The sequence below is a fragment of the Theropithecus gelada genome, chromosome 1 (genome assembly GCF_003255815.1).
Source record: "Theropithecus gelada isolate Dixy chromosome 1, Tgel_1.0, whole genome shotgun sequence".
Taxonomy (NCBI): domain Eukaryota; kingdom Metazoa; phylum Chordata; class Mammalia; order Primates; family Cercopithecidae; genus Theropithecus; species Theropithecus gelada.
The window spans coordinates 216275846-216301556 of record NC_037668.1 but is presented as its reverse complement, the minus strand read 5'-3'; the positions used below and the strand labels follow the sequence as shown (position 1 = coordinate 216301556).

The window sequence follows — 25711 nt, the reverse complement described above, 5'->3', positions numbered from 1 at the left end:
GAACATATCCTAGAAGTTGCACTATCACATTCCCGTCCATCCTGCTGGCTAAAACTTAGTCACATGCTGCAGCTAGCTGCAAGGGAGGCTGACACATATAATCCTGATTCTGGAAAGCCAAGGGATGAGCTAACATTCAGGGGTGTTTCATGAGGGCAGATATTAGGAGACACTTAGAAATCTATGCCACAATCCTTTAAGGACTGTTCTAGAGTTCTGAGATTCTTTAGATATCCCTGAAGACACCAATTGTATACATGATTCTGATGTGTGTGTTGTGTATATGAAAAAAAAAGAATTATAAATGACAATATGGGTACACTTTTAAACTGTAGTTTCACTTAGTCCTCTGATAGAAACAATCTTGCAAAGTCTAATGAAGTGCAAAGAAAGTGAATCTATCCAGAAATGCTTTTAAAAAAACTGCCAGTGGGAACATAATCAAGTGATGTTTGATAAGGCTGTGGTAGAAGCTATTAAATCCTTACCTTATATGACATTAAATAGCAAAACCCTCCATTTTATAAAATTATTGAAAGGGATGTCAATCTGTACCTACTGAAGTTGAAACTGACTTTTTTGGGAGTAATTGTGTGGAGTATTATTTTCTTCAAAGCTGCCTTCCATCTTAGGAGAGCAAAAATTCAAGCAAGACAAGTTTTTTTCCCTTTCTTCTTGGCTTTACCTCCTTTATGCAGTTTAAAAGAGAATTAAGCTTATTTTAGTTCTCTGATTTTTTTCCCCCATTGCAAACATTTTCTGGTTGGAATGTAATCCAGTGTTCTCAGATATTATTTTGGTCTAAGAAGTGTCCCTGGTTGTACAACAGAGGCACTAAAGAACAAATATACTTTCCTTGCCAATGATAATTGCTAAAGCAAAAGGGAACATTTGAATATATGTTCTGGTAATAATTTCTTACTTACATTACACCAATTTGATGCCAAAAGTAATGGGGGCATTATGGTTATATAATTAAACATGAAACATGACAACATGGGGAAGGTTAGGACCTCTTGTTATTATTTTATCTGCATTTTATCATAACATATGATGTTTCCCTAGGGGGTCTGATGATAGATGATGTATTTGGCACCTTGGTAGTCTCTAACATTTGAATGAAGAATGCAAACATTATTACTTTAAGTCAGTGTTCTCTGCACCACAAGCAGCCTAACCTCAGATGAAGTGGTATTGATTTTTAACCAGTGATTGTTAGAGATTAGAAATCAAACTAGTCACATTCTATTCCCTAGATCTCTTCTCTTCTTGTTAACATTCTAACTTTTTTTCCATTTTTATTCTTCACCTACTTATTCGTTCACCAATTTTCCTTGAACACTAATACATCTGTAAGAAAATTATGTTAAAGACGTTCTAAAATAGAAATAACATCTCAGTAACATTGAACATATTATTTCCTTGCTAATTTTAGAGGGGTTGCTACGTCTTTGCTTGTGTTTCTCCCTGGGATACTGCTTACAGCTCGTGTCTTCACTGCTTTTTCATTCATGAACTTGTTTGGAATCCAGTTCTTCTAAAACTTTTCTTATTCTCTGTTTGGAAAACAAACAAACAAAAATCAATAGACCTCCTGCTGGAAGAAGTGGTGTCCATCTAGCTAAGGCCTTCCCATGGGGCCCGTGGGTGCTGGAGACTGGTAAACAAGCATTTGTTGAACATCCACAAGGTTCCCAGCCAGGGACTGGATGGGGGAGATTGGAGAGGACTTTGTTAATTAGACAATGAAGGCATTTGGTTTGTGCTTCTGGAGGCAAGAAGCAAAATCTAGTTGATGTCATCTTCTGCTAAGTATGGGTTTCAGTTGAGGCAGAACTGTCTGCTTGACTTGGTTAAGTGATGTGCTTGTGAGCATAGTCATTTTATACATAAGATAGAGTAATAGCACTATTTCCTGCTGCTTCTCAGGAATGTGGTCGCTTAGATAACCATACAGGCTCCCACTTTCAAGGACCAGCTTCAGGACATTAGTAAGAGAGAGAAAACTGACACAGGACAAAACAGCAAAAAAAAAAAAAAAAAGAAAAGAAAAGAAAAGAAATTGGGGGTTGTGTTAGCTGATTTTCAAATAGCCCACTACAGTTTTGCAGAAAGAAAAATATAGACCATCAGTTACATCAAGATTATTATGGAAGAGCCCTCATAAAGAAAGATTTGCTGATAATAGGGTAAAGTTCTTTTTCAGTTACTGAGATTCTGTGGATGAGAAAGTCAGAGGTGAGTTTGGGACAGTTTGTGGTCATTTTGGAACATAAAATAAACCTTGGCTGGGGTTTGAGATGGTATCCAGTAAGCAACTGCCAACACCAGCCGGTTCTGCTCTGTAAAGCCTGGTGCAGAGGTGGATCTGTTGGCTAGAGACGGGGAGATGTGTGCTCCGCGAGGTACACAGTGACAGTCAGTGATCCAAGCCCTAGGGACAGACTTAGAGCCAGAATTGGGGATGGGATGGCAGAAGTGATGGGAAAACCATGTCTGCAGAAACTGGGATAAACCATCAGATTAAAGCCTTTATCCAAAAGCAGAGGGAGGCTGCTGCAGACCTGCATGTGGCAGGCAGTTCACGTAGCTCTGTGGAGCTTTTAAATGGGGGCTGTCAGATGCCTAAGTGTGCCTGGTGTACAGAACAGGCACTCTGTAGGGCCTGTGGTAGGACAGCATCTTGCATAGCCTGGGAAAAGGGGATGTGAGTGCTATGTGGCCCGAGTTAGAGTTAGGAAGGAAGAAAAGTCAGGAAGGACGCTGAAACTGAGAAGGAGAGGAGAGGAGAGGGGAGGGGAGAGGAGGGGAGGAAACATGAGGCATACCAATGCAAAGGCAAATAAATGCAATTATTAGAGATGGTGAAAGATAAAAAGGAAGTTTTCTGAGCTACCTGAGTTAACTCTTAAGAATGATACTTTAAGTTAGAACTCATTGCTTAATTCCTTTTTGACAGAGCTTAGCTATGAGAAGGAACTTTTGCAGTCAGGAATACTAAAAAGAAAGCGGTAGTGCATATTATCTCCAGTCCTTCGTGTTATGGGTTCCTGTCTGCTGGAGCACTGCTCCCGGGACTGACCCCATGGCATTTTCCTGGCACCAGGGGATGCTGAACTTGGAAGGTCTATAACTATCCTCTGTTGGAGGCTCCAGAGGGCGTGTATTGGGTGAGAGTAGTGAGCCGTGAGTCCCACAGGGCCCATCCTGGCAGCTCGCTGGGGCTGCTTTTCTAGACAAGCCCCTCCTCTCTCCAGCTTTCCTCAGTAGCCATGTGGCAGCCTCCAGCTTTGGAGGTGGCGGGCGGGGGCAGGCGGCTGGCGAACCTGACTGCTTGCACCTGGCTTCTACCAGTCCTCCCTGCCAAAAGCGTCTCATTTGTTCTGGCTGTCCTCTCCCACAACATGAAAATTTCCCTCTGATCCTTTGAATGGACGCTGTCCAGAAGCGTAACCCGGTGCTCGCCTCTCTCCTCCTTCTGCTCTGACCCCTGCATGTCGAGGCTTCAGCCAAACTGTGATTCACTGCATGGCCTCCCAGCCTTTGGGCCAGCCCCTTCATCTCGTGGGGTTTCCCAGTTGTTTCTTTTTGATAGTCAAGTCCACAGGTTGCCCTTTCCTCTCCTGTTGGGAAGATTGTGGTGTGTGACCAAGGTCCCCATGTGTATGACAGGAAGGGTAATTGCCAAGTAAGACATTCTGAATAGAATATATGAAAATTGCTAACTTTTAAGGTTTTGCGAGATATTCTAAACTATTGTAGTAAGAATTAAAATACTTCTTTCTTTTCTAATGAGCTTTAGCTAGAAATGGATATAAGTCAGGTTGGTTTCTTGTTTTTTTCTTTTGCTGTGTATTCAAAACATAGTGTTATGGACTAAATGTTTGTGGCTTCTCCTCCCAAATGCATGTATTGAAATCCTACCTCCCATGTAATGGTGTTAGGAAGTATGGGGAGGTGATTAGGTCATGAAGGTGGCACTCTCATGAACAGGATTAATGCTCTTATAAAAAGAAACATGAGAGGGGTGATTTTCTCTCTCGGCTGCATGAGAATACACGGAGAAAACAGATGTCTGCAAACCAGGATGTGTGCCTTCCCCAGGCACTGGATCTACTGGTGCCTTGTTCTTGGACTTCCCAGCCTCCAGAACTGTGAGACATAAATATGTTTTGCTTAAGCCACTGAGTCTAGGGTAGTCTGTTATCGCAGCCTGGACTAAGACACGTAGTAAATCATGTAGATTGCTTTGCAGATTTATCAGATACATGGCATTGTTATAGTATGCAATGCCATAGTAATAGTATATGATGTTGTATTCTATTTCTTTTCTTTTCTTTTCTTTTTTTTTTGAGACGGAGTTTTGCTCTTGTTGTCCAGGCTGGAGTGTAATGGTGTGATCTCGGCTCACTGAAACCTCTGCCTCCCGGGCTCAAGCGACTCTCCTACCTCAGTCTCCTAAGTAGCTGGGATTACAGGCGCCCACCACCACGCCCAACTAGTTTTTCGTATTTTTTTTTTTTTTTAGTAGAGACGGGGTTTCACCATGTTGGCCAGACAGGTCTCAAACTCCTGACCTCAGGTGATCCACGTGCCTCGGCCTCCCGAGGTGCTGGGATTACAGGTGTGAGCCACCGTGCCCAGCCACCATGTATACTATTTTTATCTCTGCTTTCACATTGGTGGCTGGGGAGGAGAGGTGAACAGCAGAGGAGCTAGGAGCATTCATAGAACTCTTGGCTGTGTTCTTTGACAGTAGACACCCTCATAAGAGACTGTTTGCTATACTAAAAAATTAGTAGACTGTGAGGAAAATAAGAAATAAATAGATGTGTTGCACTTGATATGTCATTCATACAGATTAAAATGATTGTGACTAGCCAAAGAGATGGATTGCGAATTTCAAACCTGTGATAAATGTCTAGAGTTCTTGAGCTCGAAGGTCTATAAAATTTTGATAATTGCAGTATTATAAGAATGGAGGTGAAGAAGGAAGGGATAAATGAGCCAAATGATAAGAATATGTGTGGAAAGTTACTCCAACAGTTTCATGGAGACAAAATCCTATTAAATCAAGGGAAGCATTAGAGAAAGGATGGCCTGAAGTAAATTATCGAAATGGAGAACACAGTGCCACAGAATGAGGACATAGAAAATCTGAAGGCTGAGTTTCTGGAGAAAGAATGAGGCAACAAAAAACTGACAAACGAGACTAGAGAAGGTTGAGAGCACAAGAAAACAATGGGCTGGAAAATTTTCTTTGTGGAGCAGAACCCAATTCATGATATGATTTAAATATCTAAATTATTTAGATAATATACATGTTTACTATTTTTTGTTTTTCTACTGTCTTATGGAATTGAATTTTGAGTTCAATGTAGCTGGACTATATCCAATGTGTTTGCCTTGTAAAGGATTGACAGTGGTGTTTTCTAAGGCATCTATGTAATTGTGTGTTTGTGTGTGTTCACGTGCACATGCACACATTTCTTCATGTATCTATTATACATATCTCTATATCTCAATGTCTATCTATCTATATATAAGTAATATGGAAAAGAGGAAGTTTTTTCAATGTTCTCTTCTAGAATTATGATCAAGAACTCAGGAAAATTCTCAACTTGAAAGAGATTAGTGAATGTGGACTCGAAAGGTCTAAGACAGAAAACGAAGGTGCTGTAGGTAAGCATGCTGAACTCAGAATATGCAAATGAATGAATATTAAAGCTGGAGAAGATGCCAAGAAATTCTAAGAATACAAGATTAGCAGTGGGAATTAGAAATATAATTTAGATCAGTTGAGCCTGAAGAATAACTTAGTGAAGATCAAGGGAATAAAATGTGTCTGAAAGGAGGAGACTGCCATGTCCCAAAGGTATATGTGGGGGGAAAAAATCAAAGCCTGGTGTGCAAGAAGCTCCTGATAAGCTTTGTTATTCAAAACGTGCTTTACAAAGAGGCAGCAGGAAGGAGCATCACCACGGATTTTGTTAGGAATGCAAAACTTAAGGCACCCTCTCCAAATTTACCAAACCCCCGGGTCTACTGTTGCCAAGGCTTCAGGGCACATCACAGTTTGAGAAGCATTAGGGTACTAAGTAGCAGTAGGTTTTCTGTACAAAGTACTAAAGAGATACTAAAATCCTCAAGATTAAACGAGAGACGAACATTGAAGAATTCTATAATGCACATGTGGGTTCTACACAAAGGTTGCTGAGAACTGAGGCATTGCCATGTGGCCCCAATACTGAGTGTTTTAGAAATCAAGCTTATATAATAAATGAACTTTTTGATGCAGCAAATGAGGAACCCAGACAATCAGTTAAGAGAATTAAAAATATATGTTATGAAGAAAATGTGTAACTGAACAAAACCGAAGAGGGCCAAAGATCAGTAATCCTGTGTTCGAGGTATAGTTCTGAAAGCTTGTATTTAAGAGAAAGATGGAAAGAAAATTGTATGTGCACACATAATTGCAATACAATAAAAAAATGGTATTTGGTTTATTTTAGAACACTTTCGCAAAACAGCGGTCTCTAAAGAGCCATGAAACAGCCTGCTGATTTTTGAATTTCTGGGTTTATTACAAATGAATACATAAAAGCCGTGCGGTAAGAAATGAACCTCTGGTAACAGATGGTGGAAAATCACCAGTAAGACCTGGACTTAACAGAGACTGCTTCTGGAGCCATGGTTCTCACTAAGGATTATTAGCATCATTCTTTGATGATGGGCACTGAAGCATCAGAACTCATGGATATCAGTTCCCGTGTGGAGAGGAAGCTTCAGATGGTGCTCTTGCACAGACGGGACTGGCATTCCCATTTCAGTGGATCTCTTAAAAGTTCGAATGGCTCCTCTGTTACTGATTCACTGCAGTGTCTCATGTGAATGGAACCTTTCTCTTTGCTTCAGTCAAGAATCTGGTGACAAAGAAGCTTCACCCTTTCAATCTTACAACTTCAATCTCCTATCTTGAGAAAACTCACTTCTACATATTACCGGTACATCCTCCACATACACTTTGGCAGAAGTCGTTCCTTCTGTCTAGGCTTGGTGAAATCCTCTGAAATTCTGTTGATTCTGTAAGAGCCAACACAAATACCAACTCCTCTGAACACTTTCTGGCTAAACTGCCACAATGAACAAACATTCCTCATCCATGTCCCTCCCTTTTCCTTCCTTTCTTTTTACAATGGTATGCTTATTTTTTTTTAATATAACATGTTTTTTACAAAAGGAATACACATTCAGTGTTAAAATGGAAATGTAGAAAAGTCTTCAGAAGAAAATAAAAATCACCTGCAATTCCATTTCCTGAAGTAATTATTTTTGCTAATGTTTTATTACAATATACCTCATCCTCTTTCTCTGTCTCTGCCTCTTCTCTCTCCATTCCTCCCTCATTCTTCTCCTTCCTCTATCTCTCCTTCCCTTCTCTCTCTCTGGTTGGAGCTTCTCTGTTTTTTCTCTGTTTTTTGTTTTTTTTTTTAAATCAAATGTATCAAGGTATGACTTACATTCAATAAAATGCACAGATGAATTTTGACAAATGTCATAATTCATATTACCAACATCTCAATCAAGATATATAATACCTCCATCACCCCAAAAAGGGATGGATGATGGACTCACTCATGCTCCTCTGAAAAAAAGCCTTTCCCAGCTCCCTGCCACAGGTAACCACTGATCCGGTTTCTGTCACTGGAGATGAGTTTTGCCTGTACTGGGACTTTGAATAAATGGGATCAAAGAGCATGTATTCAGTTGTGACTGACTTCTTTCACTCAGCATAATATTTTTGAAATAGATTCATAGTGTTGTAGATGTCAATAGTTCATTCCTTTGGTTTCTTACAGAGGTTTACTTCCTCAGATATTTGCTTGATTTCACATTCTTGTTGCTACTATTACTGGAATTCATTTTCAAATTTTAATCATCAATACTATCATTAAAAAAAAATAAGGGTCTTTACTTTTAGACGAGTTTTACGTTTACAGAAAAATTGAACAGAAAGTACAGAAAGTTCCCAAATACTCCCTCATCCATTCCCTGACAGTTTCCATTATCATTAATATCTTACATTAGTGTGTTACATTTGTTATAATTGATGAGCCAATATTGATACAGAATTGTTAACTAAAGTCCATAGTTTACATTAAAGTTCACTGATTGTGTTGTACATTTCATGGGTTTTGGCAAATATATAATGGCATATGTCCACCGTCATAATATCCTACACAGTAGTTTCACTGCCATAAACATCCCTGTGTTTCACCTGTTCATCCCTTCCTCCCCTGAGCCCTTAGTGACTAATGATCAGTACTTTTGCTGTCTCCATAGTTTTGCCTTTTCCAGAAAGTCATTGGAATCATTCACTATTTAAAAGGCTACCCTTTTCAGATTAGCTTCTTTCACTTAGCAATATGCATTTAAGGTGTCTCCATGTCATGATAGCTCATGTCTCCATGAGCATGATAGCTTATTTCCTTTTAGTGCTGAATAATATTCCATTGTATACCTATACCCATTTATTTATCCATTAATCCCTTGAAGGACATCTTGATTGCTTCCAGGTTTGGGCAATTATAGATAAAGCTCCTGTTGACATCATTATGCACATTTTTGTGTGGATATAAGTTTTCAGCTCATTTGGGTAAAGACCTAGTGGTGCAATTGCTAGATGATATGTTAACAGAATGTTCAGTTTCATAAGAAACTGCCAAACTGTTTTTCCAAGTGGCTGTACCATTTTGCAATCGCACTAGCAATTAATGAGCTTTCCTGTTGCTCCACATCTTTGTGAGCATTGATATTGTCAGTGTTTTGGATCTTAGCCTTTCTCATAGGTATGTAGTGGTATCTCACTGCATACCTACATACATACATGTTTTAAGAAACAGCTACTATTAAGTAAATTTAGCAAGGTCATGAAATATAAAATCAATATGCAAAAATGATATACATACATATACATACAATATATACATACTAAATGATACATATACAAACTACCTACAGAATGATACATACAATATACACATACTAAATGATACACATACAAACTACCTACAAAATGATATATATACAATATACATAAATACATAGAGAATAATAAATTAATTCTCTAAAGAAATACAATGTTGAAAATCTTCTAATGTGCTTTTATGGCATCTGTATATCTTCTTTAGTGAGGTATCTGTTCAGATCTTTTGCTCATTTTTAAATTTGGTTGTTTGTTCTCTTATCATTGAGTTTTAGGAGTTCTTAGTGTATTTTGGATACCAGTCCATCAGTTGTGTATTTTGCAAAGATTATTTTCCCAGTTGGTGGCTTGTCTTTTCATTCTCTTGACAGCATCTTTCACAAAACAGAGGTGTTTAACTTTAGTAAAGTCTAAGTTATTGATTACTTCTTTTGTGGATCATGCCTTTGATATTGTATCTAAAAAGTCATCACCAAACCCAAGGTCACCTAGATTTGCTCCTGTATTATTTTCTAGGAGTTTTATAGTTCTGTGTTTTGTTTCTATATCTACGATCCACTTTGAGTTAACTTTTGTGAAAGGTTTAAGATCTTTGTTGAGATTCCTCCTTTATATTTGTTTTTTGCTTGTTTTATTTGCATATGGAGCTTATTACTTTTTATTGCTGAGAATTACTACCAAACAGTATATTCTGGTATTCATATTCTCATATCACTCACCTATTGATAGACCTCCCTATTGTTTTTGGCTGTTGTGAATAAAGCCACTGTGCATATTCACGTGGAAGTCTTTATATGGCCGTATGTTTTAATTTCTCATAGGTTAAAACTCTAGGATTAGAATTACTGGGTACTAAGCCATTCTAAAAAAAGTACTAAGCATACTTTTATTTATTAAAATTTAAAAAACCCTACCAGACTGTTTTTTTAAGTGGTTGTACCATTTTTACACTCCTCAGTATTAATGTAGAAGAGTTCTATTTTCTGCACATCCTTGCCAACACATGCTATGTAGAGCCTTCATTAACTTTGGACATTTTAGTATGTGTGTAGTTGCAGCTCATTGTGGTTTTTAATTTGCATTTACCTAATGACTAATGAAGTTGAGCATCTTTTTATATGGTTATTGATCATTCATATATCTACTTTTATGAAGTGTCTGTTCAGATCTTTTGCATGAATTTTAACGGGTTACTTGGTCTTAATACTAAGAGATCTTTCTATATTTAGATATAAATCTCTTGTCAGCTATATATATTGCAAATATTTTCTCCAGCTGTGTGATTTGCATATTTATTTTTAATGGTATGTTTTGCAAAGCACAAGTTTTCCCTTTTGATGACATCTGATTTATCATTTCTTTTCTTAATGGTTACTGTTGTTTATATCCTCTTTAATAAACTTTTGCCTACTGCAAAGTTGCTTCTTCAATGTTTTCTTCTACAGGTTTCAGAATTTTAGCTCTTCAATTGAAGTCCATAATTCATTTTAATTCTTGTATATGATGTGATATGGGGTTTAAAGTTTATTTCTTTTCTCCATATTGCTATCCATTTATTCTAGCACCATGTTTTGAAAGGTCTACCCTTACCCCAATTGGATCTTCTTGGCATTATTATAAAAAATCAATTGGCCATGGTTGTATTGATCTATTCCTGAATTCTCTACTCTGTCCAATTAATCTATATGCCATCCTTATGCCAATACCACACCATCTTAATTACTGCAGATTGAAAGTAAGTCTTGAAGTCAAATTATGTAAGCTTTCTTTTTTGCCTTTTTTTTTTTTTTTTTTTTTTTTTGAGACAGAGTCTTGCTCTGTCACCAGGCTGGAGTGCAGTGGCACGATCTCGGCTCACTGCAATCTCCACCTTCCAAGTTCAAGCGATTCCCATGCCTCAGTCTCCCGAGTAGCTGGGACTACAGGCGCCCGCCAGCACGCCTGGCTGATTTTTTTTTTTTTTTAGTAGAGACGGGGTTTCACCATGTTGGTCAGGTTAGTCTCGATCTCCTGACTTCATGATCCACCCACCTCAGCCTCCCAAAGTGCTGGGATTACAGGCATGAGCCACCATGCCTGGCCCAGATTATGTAAGCTTTCTATCTATGGTCCTCATCCTCAAAGTTATTTTGGCTATTCTAGGTCATTTTCATTTTATATATATTTTAGCATCAGCATGTTAATTTCTACCAAAAGTCTCTTGGGATTTTTATTAGGATAACATTAAATCTATATATCAATATTGGGAGAATTAAAATCTTAACAATACCTGCTCTCCAATTTATGGACATACTATATTTCTCTGCTTATTTAGATATCTTAAAATTTCTTTCATCAGTGGTTTTTCAATTTATAGAGAATAGATCTTGTTAGATTTATCCTAAATCGTGTATGTTTCCACGGTCCTGTAAGTTCTATTTTTAATTGCTTTTGCCAATTTGTCATTGCTTGTGTATGGAAATACAATTCATTTTTTGTATATTGATCTTATATTTCATGACCTTGCTACATTTACTTAATAGTAGCTGTTTTTTAAAAAAATAGATTCCTTAAAGTTTTCTTCAGAGTCTATCATGTTATCTGCACATCAGGACAGTTTACCTCTCTATACCTAGTCAGTTTTGTGCCTATTGCATTCCTTACCTCATTTCCTGTGCTGCCAATGGTTCAACGTCTGAAAATAAATTTTAGATAATTTGTCCAGATTCCCAACTGTTTACAATGGAGGGCAAATCTGGTACAGTAATTCATCAGAGCCAGAAGATAGAATTTTGTGAGATTAATTTTAGCACAGTTTATCTTATTCCACCAAATCCTATTTTGTATACCGCATTTCCATTAAACAATGTCATTAAAATTTCTTCATATCATCAAAAAACTTCATAAAAACTTCCATGTAATAACTAGTATTCTATCATATGAATATTTTGCAATGTATTCAGTTCTTTATGATCAGACTCTTAGGTTGTTTTCATGAGTTTGAATATTGCTGTAGTAAACCTTCTATGTGCTTTCTTTGTATTTCTGATACTTTTTACTTACTTTTGGTATAGTAATTCTCTCATTGTATTATAGGTTTTTTGTGGGTTTCTCGAGGAAGAAAACAATGAATTACAACTCTTTACATCTGCCCGATGCCTAGCAGTCCAGGGAATATCAAAGACACTCAGTAAATTTCCCATGAACATATGGGACTTGGTGCTCCTTGCGAAGTGAATGAACTACATATACAATGCCTTTTATGTCTGTAAGCTCGACTCTTTTCAAGAAACACTTATGATCTTCACATTCCTGGGAGGTCAGAAAGTTGTATATCAGTTCTGCTGTAAGACAGAAGAAACAGATACAGACATGTAGGAAGTAAGGCCAAGCAGCTAGTCCCTCGCAGACAGCACCAGGGTCTCAATCGCCTCCCTCCTATTCCTGTGCCTTTTCCACTCACTCCTCTGGGTTCTCTGAACCAAGGCAGCCACTCAGAGGTCTTTGGAATATCTGGGCTCCAGCGCTGCATGCTGCTCTCCAAATAACAGCAGAACACAGTGAGCTTCCAAAGGCCTTCCTAGGACATAGCTTTCCTCTGGGAACCTGGCTGTAGGGGTCAGTCAGAGCCTTTTCGAGAGCCCATTGATGGTATTAGTGGAAACACTCCGGCTACCCTTGAATATCTCCAGACCCACTATTTCCTGACATGTTCCATTTGGCAGTGTGCCCAGATTTAATGGCATTCTACAAGGGCTATTTTATAAGTATGTGCTTTGAAATGTGCTTTAAAGAACATATTCTGAAGGAGAGCTTTTGCATTGTCAGTGTTCCTGCACTTCACCACTGTAGAGACCAATAAGGACATCTTTACATTTAAAGCTCAGTATCCAGAGGTTGATGCCGTCCACCTGTGTAACAGAGGGAGCTCAGACCACGTTTCAAAATTCGTCACACCTTTTAACAGAACTCTGCAGTCAGGGTCCAGCTCACATGCTCGTGGAACAGATTGTTCCAAGGTTGAATTCAGACTGCCACCGTTTCTTTGCTCCAGGCTAATCTTAGTGTTCCACCTGGGACACCGCTTGCTGCAGCACCACTCTTTGCTTGTACTGAACCTGATGCCCTGATCCTTGGTTCACCCGTCCACCTGCCATCCTCTGCACCACCAGTTAATGCTTGGTTCACACTGTTGCTCAGTCCGCACTGTCCTTAACACTCTGCTGCCTGATCTCTGCCTCCACTGCCAAGCCCCTTGCGTTTGAGCTGCTACTGTTCCCCTTCAGGATGCCATTCTCTCCCCTGCGCCTCCACTCTGGGTGTAGGTCAGTGCACTACCAACACTGGCGCATAATGTGCTTCCCCAAAGTTATCGGGAAATTATCCCTGTGCCGTAGAGTGGTTCAAACACATGTTGCTAGGCCCAAACGTTGTGCAGAATATAGAAAGACAGCTTTACTGATCTTGCACCTATCCTGCTGTTTCTATGACATGAATGTGATCAGTGAGGAGTATCATGTTCCTAAAACTCAGCTAACACCACCATGCAGTACCCAGGACAGCGTTTCCCTTCACTCTTTGGCCCTTACTATTTATTTATTTTTTTTCGCTCTTGTCACCCAGGCTGGAGTGCAATGGCACAATCTCGGCTCACCACAACCTCTGCCTCCCGGGTTCAAGCAATTCCTCTGCCTCAGCCTCCCAAGTAGCTGGGATTACAGGTGCACACCACCACGCCTGGCTAATTTTTGTATTTTTAGTAGAGATGCTGTTTCACCATTCTGGCCAGGCTGGTCTTGAACTCCTGACCTCAAGTGATCCACCTGCCTCGGCCTCCCAAAGTATTGGGATTACAGGCATGAGCCACCGTGCCTGGCTGGCCCTTACTTTTAGTAGAATGTCTTTCTCAGGTGTTGTTCACTTGTCTGTGGCTCTTCCCACGCACACCGTGCCAAGTCTCCATACCTCCCTGTGTGTGTGTGAACTGTAGTGGTGGACACATGGGAATTCCTTTCCCAGCAAGTCCTTCAATGTGCATATCAATCAATGAAAAAAATAAATCTGGGGTGGGAGAAGACCAGAAAGGGTAACAGAAGTATCTGAATTCCAATTTTGGTCTGGCCTTGATCTATACCATCCTCTGAATTTTAGATGAAATGTCACCTAAAATACTAGCCCATTTATGGAAGTGTTTTGAGCTCTTAAAGGCAGATCTTAGTCCTGTCTGTAATTAAACATCCTTTTAAGAGGAATGTCCCTTGTAATGATCATAACGTATCAGGACTAGAAGGTATCTTTAAGGTTAATTAATCCTGATGCCAGTTTTTACTTATTCTGAGCTGGAATTCAATAATCCTAGAAAAAAGTTTGTGATTTCTTTTCCACCCGGCAGCCCCAGGTGTTTTCTTTTACTTACTAAACCCTCCATTTGGGGGCATTTTCTTTTTCTTTTATTTTTTTTGAGACGGAGTTTCACTCTCATGGCCCAGGCTGGAGTGCAATGGTATGATCTCGGCTCACTGCAACCTCTGCCTCCCAGGTTCAGGTGATTCTCCTGTCTCAGTCTCCTGAGTAGCTGGGATTACAGGCACCCACCACCACGCCTGGCTACTTTTTGTAGTTTTAGTAGAGACGGGGGTTTCACCATGTTGGTCAGGCTGGTCTCGAACTCCTGACCTCGGGTGATCTGCCCACCTCAGCCTCCCAAAGTGCTGGAATTACAGGCATGAGCCACCTTGCCTGGCCCATATGGGGGTGTTTTATGTGCATTAGTTTGCTAGGGCATGATAGCAAAATACCACCAACTGGGTGGCTTAAACGAAAGAAATTTAGTTTCCCACAGTTCTGGAGACTGGGAGTCCAAGATGGAGGCGGCAGCAGGATTGATTTCCTCTGAGGGCTGAGAGAAGGGTCTGCCCCAGGCTTGTCTCCATGGCTTGCAGGTGGCCACCCTCCCCGTGCCTCTTCACGTGGGGGTGCCTCTGAGCACACACTCTTCTGGACTCTCTTCCTCTTCTCATAAGGACACCTGTCATATGGGATTAGGGCACCACCCTAATGTCCTCATTATAACTTATTCATCTCTTTAAAGACCTCACCTATAAATGCGGCGGCATTCTGAGATACTGGGATTGGGATGTCAACACATGGGTTTGGCGGGGGTCTGCGGGAGCACAGTTGAGCCCAGGGCACATGACGGTGTGTTTAGACTCTCCTCACTGTTCTGGTTTTTTCTCTGCTAAAGATGCTCCTGTGAACTGTTTCGGGCGGGATATCTTAGACAAGAAGGATAGGTAAGTTCAGTCACAGCTTTTATGTGAAAAGTTGTTAGAGACTTCATTCCCCGCAAGGTGGAGCCTTTCTCTTATTGTTTTCTTGCTCTTCCCTTTCCCCCTCTTTGTGTGTGTGTGTGTGTGCGTGTGTGTGTGCCTACACGCACATGCATCTCTATGTTACTTGGGCTTAAAGATGGGTCGGTCTCTTATTTGACACCCAGGGGAGACAGATAGCTGGCCTTTGCTTGCTTAGAGGCTCAAGCCTTTCAATGCAGCATTTATTTCTTGACTACTGGTTTTGCCAGGCACTATGCTAGACACGAGAGACACATGAATAACTAAGAAACAGCTCTGCCCTCTAAGCTCATAAATTATGGACAATATACATATAAATACATATTTATAATGCGTTGTTAAGTGCAGCAACAGAACTGTGAGCCAGCTACAGGGGAAACACAGAGAAAGTAGCAATCAATACGGAGCAGGCAGAGGAGATTTTGCAGAGAAGGTGATTTCAGGTGTGGGTGTTGAAAGACAATTAGGAACGTGTCTGACGGATGCAGGGGGCACCTATGTGATGTATTTTGAGAATGACAGTGTTTATGGATATAAATGAAAGATGAGGGATAGCAGAAGTGAGGAAACTGCAGAGAAAGGGAGGAGCCAGGTCAGGATGAGGCCATGCTTTTGCTAAAGGATTTTAAGCAAAGGAATAACCTAACCAGTTCTGTATTCGGAAGACAGCTTTTGTGACCACATGGAGATGGATGTAGGAAAAGGACAGGGAGACCGGTTTAGGCTCTATTGCAATATCTTAGATAAGGGATAATGAGCAGCTCAGTTAAAACCCTGGCAGTTGGAATTGAGAAGAAAGGGACATAATTGAATAATATTTCGGACACAATTCTGAAGGGACTTGGCAGCTGATTGAATATGGGATAGTGAGGGGAAGTAATCCCAGTTTCTGTCTTAGGTCCTGGTACTACCAGCTGAACATAGAAAACAGAAGAGGAGCAGCTTTAGGGGTGATGCTGAATTCTGTTCCACATGTTGACGTTATGGGTCTGTGGGAATCCCGGTAAGACGGCAGTGGCACTTGAAGGAGAGATTGAGGCTTGTATTAGGTTGGTGCAAAAGTAATTGAGGTTTTGCCATTGAAAGTAATGGCAAACACCGCAGTTGCTTTTGCACCAAGCTAATGCCTCTCATTGATTTCTCAGCTCAGACTTACCTTCTTGGAGACGCTAATTCTGGAAAAAGTGTTTCCTTGGAATTAATTTTGTAATGCCTCTATGATAAAGCTATTATCACGTGGGTTAACAGTCCATTTGGTGCTGGGCTTATTTGTATTTGAAACTCAACAGATTTACAGGCAATTACACTCCACAAAACTATTGTCTCGGGTAATGGAATGTTCCCATTGAAGAGTTGAAACTCATTTTTTAAAACACTCAATGGTACTCGTGTCTATAGTTGTTTTTTTTTAAGTTCTTACTATTTTGTGGGGGTGTTTCTCAGCACCCACTTTGATACAATGCTAGCTTGTATCAGCCCAGTCAATTCTTTTAATGCACACAAGCAACCTTCTATTTTCTTCCCTGGATGTTCCCAGGAAGATGACAGACATTCTTTCTCGTATCCTTCTAATTACTAGAGCTAATCTATGGCTTTTAGGAACAGTCCTTCATGTATACACTCTGCAAGATTATTTGCCTTTGGGGAGAAAAACTTTTATATGATTTTTACCTTGATCTTTTTCAAGGCCCCATGCCATGTTATAGAGCATACCTATACTCATATTTAGTAATACTGGAGATACAAACCATTTGTTTTCTGATAGCATTAGATTACAACTAGCCTATGTAACATCGATCTACTTTTATGTTCTTTCTACTTACCGTGTATTGTCTCATTAATCTTCACGCTGGCCCTGTCCAAGGAGTGTCTTTTCCATTTGGAAATTGAACCAAAATGGAGCACTCACGATTTACTCAAGGACATACTTCAAATTCATATTGAAACAGAGTCCAGGCCAGGCGCGGTGGCTCACGCCTGTAATCCCAGCACTTTGGGAGGCCGAGACGGGCGGATCACGAGGTCAGGAGATCGAGACCATCCTGGCTAACACGGTGAAACCCCGTCTCTACTAAAAAATACAAAAAACTAGCCGGGCGCGGTGGCGGGCGCCTGTAGTCCCAGCTACTCGGGAGGCTGAGGCAGGAGAATGGCGGGAACCCGGGAGGCGGAGCTTGCAGTGAGCCGAGATCACGCCACTGCACTCCAGCCTGGGCGACAGAGCGAGACTCCGTCTAAAAAAAACAAAAGAAACAGAGTCCAGACTACCGTTTCTTTTGTCTTTCCAATTCTATTTCTATCTACTTGTTTTCAATTCCTCTGCCATTTTTGGTTATTTTTAATCCACAAGCAGTATATCTTACTCTTTAAATCTAGGCTTGGGAACTCCAGCAGCACCGGGATGTATTGCTAATTGAATTATCCTTTGGGGGCTCTGATTAAGCATCATTGTACTGCTGAATGTTAACGTGCTATTTTAGACTTACATTTCAGCTCATACTTGAACACTCTTCTTTATATCTTCTTCTGTCTCTTTTCTGTTTTTATGTGTCCTTTTTTCTCTTTCCTCATGAAATCTCAAGGTATTTAGAGATTAAGAAAATAAAACATTCTCTTTTTACTCCTAATTTCTTCTTAAAAATAATCTTTAAGACTCAAATGATTTTACCATTGAAAAAGTGGTCAGACCTTGGATACATGTACATTGTTCATTTGATGGGCTCCATAATCTGAAATTCATACATGGAACACATGGATTTGATACAGTAGAGACTGCTAACCAAGAAAAAGAAAATATTTTAGATTTTAAACATGTAGAGTCTATTTAACTTTATTTTTTGTCAAAAATAGTTATAACTTTAGTTATTTGATCAAGTAAAATTACTGACAAATTCTGTTCAAGCCAAAGAGACTGCTGCATTTAACAGACTAAACCAGTTTGGAATTGAGAATATTAAGTAGAGAACATTATACTTTCACTCCAGGTTTACACAGCTGAACGCAGTACCGTATTTTAATTCCAACAGCCTTGTGAACAAGAATATACTTTTAACACAGCAATATGTAAGCAGTCCTTGCCCAGAATTTGGTTACAGAGGCAGACATTGAAGGATAGTTCTAGGATTCATCTCCAAACTCACAGGGATCATCAGCAGGGTTTGCCTTCTGCTCTGTCGGCACACCTTAACATTGAATCAGATGCCTGGTCATTCAGACACGTTCAAAGGCATCCAAGCAAACTAAGTGTGCTCCTTACTCATCAACCATCTGAGAATATCTTTAGAAATTGTGAGGTTATCAAGCCCATGCATCTTCAGTGTATCAAAATCCATGATTCCACTGAGCCCCAAGTAGCTCATGGGTGGGAATGAGTGCAGACTCCATTTTCTGCTCTGTGAACACGTCCAATTTAAATGCAAACACTTGCCCTTCCATGAACAAATCAGCAGTGCTTTCCTTTCTTTTTCCGCAGTTTTAAGTTCAATGTGCTTAGATATTTTTGCAACACCAAGTAAAATACATAATCTTGTGGGTTATTGAAATCAAACAGGGTGGTCTCCCAGAGTCCCTTAATTTCAAAAAGGGTGATCTGTGAAAGCAGCTCAGTCAATGTTTTCAGCAAGTTTCTATCACTTCACTGACTTAATTAAAACAAATTGCTTTCAAATACTCCATAAACTGGGATAGCTAACAGTAGGAACATGAAGCAAAATCATAATCTTGGTTCTTCTCCAGCTCGTTATGTAACAAACTTGATTGGCTTCAAAGTTCAGAACACATTTTATTGTAGGAAATACTCTCACCAAAATAGTCATAGTTTATCTAAAACTCTGTCTTAGGAATCCAGCCAGTGTTGTCATTTTGTATTGTGTATGGATATCTAGTATTTACGGTACTTCTTTAAATTCTCTTCTGTCCTTTTTCTCTTTTTATATGTGCTTTTTTTCTCTTTTCTCATAAAATCTCATAGTATTTAGAGATTAAGAAAATAAAACAAAACATGGATGTCTAGTATTTACAGTACTAGATATAGAAGAACAACTAAACCTGAAGGGTCTAGCAAGGTGGGTGATATGTTTTATACCCATTTCACTCAGGAATTAACTTCCTAAGCATGAAAGTGAGTCAGTTGTAGGCTTCCAAGACCTTCACTTCCTGCTGCCTCTTAGGCAGCTGCAATGGGATTGGCTCCTCAGAAGTAGCCTAAATCTGAGGAAGGTCTCTTGTAACATGAAAAGAGAAAAGGACATCCTAGAGTAACCAGCACTGATTTTTTTCCCAAAATTATTTCTTGCAGTCTGCAACAGATCAAGGTTTGGGGCTGGGGCAGAGATGGAGGAATTTGCAGGTTTGGGACAGGAACCGAGAGGTGTAAAGGGTAGGTGCAGCTGGAACAGGGAGGTGGCAGATGCTCTGACATAGCCTCCCTGGGAAGGAGTCTAAGGAGATGAAAAGCAGACAGCCCAGGCCAGCTCCACCAGGAAGCCCTGGATAAGTTTAGTCCTATGTCATGTTGGTGCTTGGACTCTCTCACTGCTCAAAGAACCACTGTGGCCTGGAAGGGGATCTATAGTGTTTTTCGTGCCAGAGGCCTGGCCACATTGTCCTGGACAAGGACTGGTGTTTGAGGAGCCTGTTAACCTCAAAGGGGAGTGCCTGAGTCTGGCACCAGCGCCGCAGGATACAAGCAAGCAGAGCTGGGCTTTTGAGCACAGCTGAGATTTCTGGACACAGAAAAAGAAGACAGGGGCAGGAAAGGAAGATAAACTTTTTACTCGTTGGGCAAATGAAGGTAGACGTGAGTTTTAATTTGAAAAGTAGAAGAATGCCATCTAGTTTTATCCATACCAAAGCTGGCAGAGCCAGTATATCAATTACATTTGCCTCTCCTTCATCACCACCAGTATTGATATTTGTAGTGTTAATAGTAATAGTAGGAAGTATTATTCAGTGTTAATAATTGAACACCTATTATGTGGCTAGACTCTAATAGACGATTACATTTTTCTTAATTCTTGTAACATTGCATGGTCGGTTTTATGATTCTTGTTCTACGAAGGCTTGGAGGTGGGAAAAATGAACTATCTTGCTTAAATCCCCCTGGTTAAATAAGTGATGGCCCCATAATCCAAACCCAGGCCAGTAGGATTCTACAGCCCCTCCCAATTTTCTATTTTTTTTTTCTTTCTTTGAGACCGAGTCTCACTCTGTCGCCCAGGCTGGAGTGCAGTGGCGCAATCTCGGCTCACTGCAAGCTCCACCTCCCGGGTTCATGCCATTCTCCTGTCTCAGCCTCCCAGGTAGCTGGGACTACAGGTGCCCGCCACCACGCCCAGCTTAGTTTAGTAGAGACGGGGTTTAACTGTTAGCCAGGATGATCTCAATCTCTTGACCTTGTGATCCGCCCGCCTCAGCCTCCCAGAGTGCTGGGTTTACAGGCGTGAGCCACCGGGCCTGGCAGCCCCTCCCGATTTTCTTGGCCACAATCTGGTTTTTTCCTGGTGCATCGAGTTGGATCAATAAAATATTTATCATGAAGGGAAATGATTTTACATGGGCCTCAAATAAGCCTTGTTATCTGTATACTGGCTGGTGATTTTGCTTTGGGGAAGCAGCTGTGACTTTATGAGTCCTGTTTTCAGCTCTTCTTCTCTGGACCTACCCAGGAGTCTGTTCTGATTGTGCAGCCATAGTTCTAAGTGCTGGATGGGGATGCTGGCAGGGGTTTGTGCATGTTCCCTGGATGGCAAGACGTGTGGAGCAAAGAGCTTCTACACCTGGGCAACACAGCAAGACCCCATGTCTAAAATTTTTTTTTTTTAATTAGCTGGGCATGGTGGCTTGTGTCTATAGTCCCAGCTACTCAGGAGGCTGAGGAGGGAGGATAACTTGAGTCTAGGAGTTCAAGGTCACAGTGAGTTATGACCACACCACTGCACCCCAGCCTGAGCCACAGAGCAAGACCCTATCTAAAACAAAGCTTTTACAAATGCATGAGAAAAGACAACTCAATAGAATAATGGACCGAAATATGAGCAGGTGAAATTCAGAATCCAGAGACCAATAAATACAAGTGGACAATAAATGCTTGAAAGATTGCTGAACTCACACATTATTATGGCCATACAGATTAGAGAAACATCACGATTCTGTTTTATGTCTATCAGCTTATCAAAAAAAGAAAAATGATTGGTATCATCGAGGGTCAGTGAAGGGCAGGAAAGCATCCCCTTTTGGGAGAATGTAGGTATAGCTTCTCTGGAGATCAATTTGGCATACCTACTAAATCTTTAAACATCTATACATGCAATCTCACTTCTAGAAATGCACTTTCAAGATACACTGACGTATCTATTTTTAGGATATTTATTGTGGCATTGTTTAAAATAGTAAACAAAGAGGCAATCCAGATGTCCATTTCCAGGAGGACTCTTAAGCAGTTTACAGCTAATCAGTCTAGTGTGGCAGTTAAGATCGCGGACTTCGGAACCAGACTGCCTGAGTCTGAATCATGGCTTCACCTCTCACTAGCTGTATGCTCTTGAGGAAGTTATTTTTCTTCTCATGTCTCAGTTTTTTTCATCAGTAAAGGGGATAAGAAATAGTACCTATCTTATAAGGTTGTTGTGAGTCATGGTTGAGTTAAAATGTGTAAACCACGTGGAACCTGATGCGTAGTAAGCATTATGGAAGTGTTTACTGTGGTTGTTATTGTTATTATTATTTTGTGAAATACCATTGTCATCACAGGAATTGGTGGGAAAAAGTATATGTGTGTGTGTGTGTGTGTGTATATATATATATGTATATGTTTACACATGCTGATATTGACCCAGAATAGTCCATCATAAAAACTGTTAAGTAAAAAGTAGAATGTTTCAGAACAATGTGTATGGTAAAATCTAATTTAGCATAATAAAAATTAAAATAATGTTTGTAAAGGTTTGCAAATATAGGCACAAAACTGTCCACAGTAATTTAAGAGTAAGTTATTTCATTAATTTGAGGAGTGAAATGGCAGTGAAAAGTAAGGAAAGGCTATTCTATTTTATTGTGCCCCCAAATTACTTGAATTTATTTGCTACAAGCTCATCTCACTTTTGCACTGAAAAAAAAATAAGGATAATTTACCTATCTGGCTGGCATATTATGAGGCTATTACATACAGTTTGTCTGTATATTAGGTGTTGATCTAACCCTCATATTGGAAAGATTATCCAGTAGCTTCCAGCATAACTTAAAAATGGCTCTGTTCAAAATTAGGTTAGAGCCCATCACAAAGGCTTAAAATCAATAAATCACTATGAAAACTACCATTTGGGGACGTGAGTTGTTTTGGAACTCAAAATACTTTGGCTCTGTTAAAAGACCTTGTTATGAAAATAACAGATTTTCATTTCCTCTCTAATTTTATAACTCTTGGCACTCCAACTTTTGTTTTGCTGTGAAATGTTTGAGAAGGAAATGAGTGTACACACAGTTTTATTTTCCAAAATAAATACAATTTTAATTCTGCCAAGAGATTGTAGGGCTCTGTGACATAGAGATATTGCCTTGGGGGGGTGGTTCTACTGGGGGCACAGTGGAAGGGGCTTTCTTCAGAGCTCTGAACTCATGCATGAGTACCTAAGTCACAGATAGACTGAAACAGCTTATAAACTCTAACAAAGGCCATTTGGGGAGGGTGCTTCTCAGGGATGCTTGGGAACCCTCGTTCAGTAGTAACGACTCCCATGCACACACACCACCTGGTGGGCCCTCATGGTAACTTCAGTGATTGTGTCTTAGGAACGCCGGTTCTGTTGTAATTTGAATTTTCCCATCATTACACAGTGTTGAAAGGTCAAGTTAATGAAGAAGATCATATTTCTGTATTCATAACTCTGCTAGTTCCATTCTTTAGTGATAAGGGATGGGATGAGGTAATTGTCAAATTGCTATATTTGGTCAAGAAATGAGATTGCTATAGGAATTCTAAGAAGACTACTTTTACTCTTTTTGGAAGAGCAAAGAAACTCTTTACTATAAAAACCATAAAGCTTTTTTTTCTTGCTTGTATTTAAAATGTTGAGAAATTTAAGCAGTACAAAAGTTCACTGACTACTATAACCACTACCTACAAGATATCCAGAATTGACAAGTGTTAACATTTGGTAACACTGAATATACATTGTCATTTTTAACTAAAAATAAACAAAACATTGCAAAGAAAGTTTCTTCTAATAAAAATAATTTATGTATTTATTAAATTTTTTTATAATTAGCAAGTGAGAATTGTTACAATGTGATATTTTGACATGTATTTATATTGTGAGATCATTAAATTAAACTACTTAACATACTTGTCACTTCACATACTTATCTTTTTTATGGCGAGGACATTTAAAATCGATTATTCTCACAATTTGGAAATACATTATTGTTAACTACAGTCACTATGCTGTGCAATAGATCTTTAAAACTTATTCCTCCTAACTGAAACTTGGTAGTCTTTGAACTACATCTTCCTATTTCCCAACCCTCCCCACCCAGCCCCTGGTAACCACAACTCTATTCTATTTCTATGAGTTCCATTTTTTTCTTTTCTTTTTTTTTTTTGAGATGGAGTCTCGCTCTGTTGCCCAGGCTGGAGTGCAGTGGCGCAATCTTGGCTCACTGCAACCTCCGCCTCCTGGGTTTAAGCAGTTCTCTGCCTCAGCTTTCCAAGTAACTGGTATTACACTTGCCTACCACCACACATGGCAATTTTTTTTTATTTTTTATTTTTAGTAGAGACGGGGTTTCACCATCTTAGCCAGGCTGGCCTTGATCTCCTGACCTCGTGATCCACCCGCCTCAGCCTCCCAAAGTGCTGGGATTACAGGCATGAGCCACCGTGACTGGCCGTGCCTGGCATTTGTGAAGAACAGCAGAGAGGCCAGTGTGGCTGCACTGGACGGAACAAGTGTGAGAATAAAAGCAGAATAAATGGAAGAGGGGAGAGATTAGTGGCAGGGCCCAGGAAACAAGATCATGCAGAGCCTCCTGGGCCATTGTTAAAACTTTAGCTCTTGCCCTGAAATAAATGGGAAGCCATTGCAGGGTTTCAAGTAGACAAGTGACATGATCTGATTGCACATTGTGTTTGAGAATCTATTATAGATTATAAGGTGATAAGAGTATAATAACGGAGACCAATTAGGAGTCTATGTAATAATCCAAAAGAAAGGTCATGTTGGGCTGGATCAGACTGGTAATAGGGTGCAGGCGAGAAAGGTTCTGCTTCTGGATTTATTTATGTATTTTGAATGTAGAGTCCGAGTGATTTCCTGAGAGATTAAATTTGGACTGTCAGTGAAAGAAAAAAGTCAAGAAGATTCCATTTTCTTAATTGAGGTGAAATTCACATAGCCTAAAATGAGCCATTTCAATCAATGTACAATTCAGTGGCAATTGGTATGTTCACGATGATGTGTGGTGATCACTTCTATTTAGTTCTAAAACATTTTTGTCACCCCATAAGGAAGCCTCATACCTGGAAAGAGTCACCTGCCATTTTTTCCTTTTCCAAACCTCTGGCAACCACAAATATAATTTCTTTCTTTCTTTTTTTTATTATTATTATACTTTAAGTTCTAGGGTACATGTGCAAAACGTGCAGGTTTGTTACATATGTATACATGTGCCATGTTGGTGTGCTGCACCCATTAACTCGTTATTTACATTAGGTATATCTCTGATGCTATCCCTCCCCGCTCCCCCTACCGCATGACAGGCCCCAGTGTGTGATGTTCCCTGCCCTGCGTCCAAGTGTTCTCATTGTTCATTTCCCACCTGTGAGTGAGAACATGTGGTGTTTGGTTTCCTGTCCTTGCGATAGTTTGCTCAGAATGATTGGGAACACTATGCAGCCCTAAAAATGGATGAGTTCATGTCCTTTGTAGGGACATGGATGAAGCTGGAAACAATCACAAATATAATTTCTACTTCTGTGGATTTACGTATTCCAGGTATTGCATGTAAAGGGAATCACACAAGATGTGACCTTTTGTGTCTGGCTTCTTTCACTTAGCATAATGTCTTCAAAGTCTATCATATTGTAGCATGTGTCAGCACTTCACTCATCTTTACGGTGGAGTGCCATTTCACTGTGTGGATAGACATCATGTTGTGCTTCTCTATTCATTCATCGATGGACATTTGGGCTGTTTCCACTGTTGACCATGGTGATGGTATGGTGATGAAAATGTATGTTTGTTTCAATCCTTGTTTTCAATTCTTTGGGGTATATACCTAGAATTGGAATTGCTGGATCACTTGGTATTTCTGTGTTTAACCTTTTGAAGACCTGCCAAACTGTTTCCACAGTGGCTGTACTATTTTACGGTCTCACCAGAATGACAGAATGAGGGTTTCC

The 25711-nt window shown here is 39.9% G+C and overlaps 1 protein-coding gene across 1 annotated transcript in view; it reads left to right on the top strand.

The window, feature by feature from the left end:
- The window catches only part of PLD5 (phospholipase D family member 5), a 430516-nt gene that overhangs the window by 28064 nt on the left and 376741 nt on the right, over positions 1-25711 (top strand). The window lies entirely within an intron of this gene.